The 1916-nt window shown below is 29.2% G+C and overlaps 1 non-coding gene across 1 annotated transcript; it reads left to right on the forward strand.

The window, feature by feature from the left end:
* Nucleotides 1-1165: 1165 nt before the first annotated feature.
* On the forward strand, nt 1166-1347 carry LOC111756038 (U2 spliceosomal RNA). Its single transcript, XR_002790542.1, has one exon. It is a non-coding gene; the product is annotated as a U2 spliceosomal RNA (small nuclear RNA).
* The last annotated feature ends 569 nt before the right edge of the window (nt 1348-1916 follow it).

Raw genomic sequence — 1916 nt, forward strand, 5'->3', positions numbered from 1 at the left:
CTTTTTAATGGACTATGTCTTTCCAGAGTTCTTTTATACAATAGTGAGTTTTATTATTGCTATTTTAATAAAGTGAATGAATTCCTTATTTAAAACCTCAATAGAAAGTAGCTTCAGTGTGTATTTATGTTTACTATTACATATGTCTAATTGAAACAGTGTTTTCCTTTTCTTTATAGTTGCATATACTCACGGCCCTCTCAGAGTATTTAATGATGGCATCTTTAGATCATAGCTACTAAACTAAGTATCTGAAGTAGGATAAGAGTTAAGGAAACATGATAATATGAAAAAAATTCTTCAAATCGAAGATGGATTCATGATATTGTTCTTGTAAATGCACGTTACAGAAATAATTCATGCTCTTTATATTTTGTTTTTGAATAAATAACCATTAAAAATCCAGCCATTATGTAATACAATTATTAAGAACCCATGAAGCTCTTCACATAGTAGGAAAATGTCTTTCTGCCTACATGGCCAAATTAATATCCATTAAAGTTTTATTTTGTTTGATTGTTTGTTGGTTTATGATAAGTAATAAGGTGCCATTAAAGAAAATGATTCATTAAATGTATATGATTTTTGAGAGGCCATTTTTTTCTTCTTGTTTCAAAATAAGCATGTACATCACACACAAAATATTCTCTTCCCACCTTTAGGTATCTACTTGCCTTTAAGGTACTAGAAAAATAAATGGGCTGAATCCCAACTCATTTAAACCATGCAAAATATGCATTTCTCAAGTTTTTTTCATGTATGAATATAGACTAGAAATACAGATATTTTTTGTTACTACTTTGCATAAAGGATAGGATTATGAAACAAAGTTTTGGAGTTTTATGTTCTGTTTAATGTTCTGTTTGGGGAAGATTTTTATTGAATTTTTTTTTTTTCCTTTTGCTAGTTTCCCAGATTCTTGGAGGGTAATCCATCAACATAACTAAGTGATATAGAAAGTTATTTTGTAAATAAAGGAAGTTTAAAAAATTTATGTAGCGAGTGAAATGTGGAAAGTTTGCTTTAGAAGTATTTTATATTTAGTGACCTTACTGTGTTCCTCCACCATTATGACTTGAAAATTCACACTAACACTTTTAGATAAAACTATTAAAGCTAAGTTCAATCTTCCCTTTGAATTTTGTGGTATTTTAAAACTACATGCCATGCTTCTTGGCCTTTTGGCTAAGATCAACCTTGGTATCTGTTCTTAAAATACCTGCCATCAATACTTTTACAGAAGTGATAATGAATGTTTTTACTGTTACATGTTTTGCTACAGATTAAAATATAAAATATGAATATGTTTATGTCGGTATCACCAGCAGATAGTGAACTTCGCCAAGAGACACAGAAAATTCAACTTAGTCATTTTGACTTTAATATAACTAACACATTATACCGCTGTTTAATTAACTTAATTTGCATGGAAGATAAGGTTTTTTTTTTTTTTTACAATGTTGCAACTTAACTGTTTAATCTTAAGTGAATGTCTTTACACAACAGAGAAAAAAATTGTATTTTGAGATATAGGATTTTCTAAAGGAAGTGATGGTGAATTTTCTATATAAAAATTTTAAGGAAGCAGGTTACCTGGTGTATGGATTGCCTATCACTCAAAATACTCTGAAACTATTAATAAAATATTATGATCATATAAATGAGTATATATGGCTTATATATTCAAAAATCTTCACTAAATTTTGACGCAGAAACCTGTGTTTGCCACCTGAGAGCTTCTCCTAATTCCATTGAATACTTAAGCAAACATTTTTCATCTCTTGTACTGTAACTTTCAGACAACGAATTTTCCAATGTCTTGAAATTTACAGATTGTCTATTTCTGCTGTCAGAGTCATACAATGAGTACTTTGTTGGATGGTATTTGCATGGCTCAAAGCATTAAATATTTTAAA

The sequence above is a fragment of the Cavia porcellus genome, unplaced genomic scaffold (genome assembly GCF_034190915.1).
Source record: "Cavia porcellus strain 051 isolate PalLab524CR breed Dunkin Hartley unplaced genomic scaffold, mCavPor4.1 scaffold_30, whole genome shotgun sequence".
Lineage (NCBI taxonomy): Eukaryota > Metazoa > Chordata > Mammalia > Rodentia > Caviidae > Cavia > Cavia porcellus.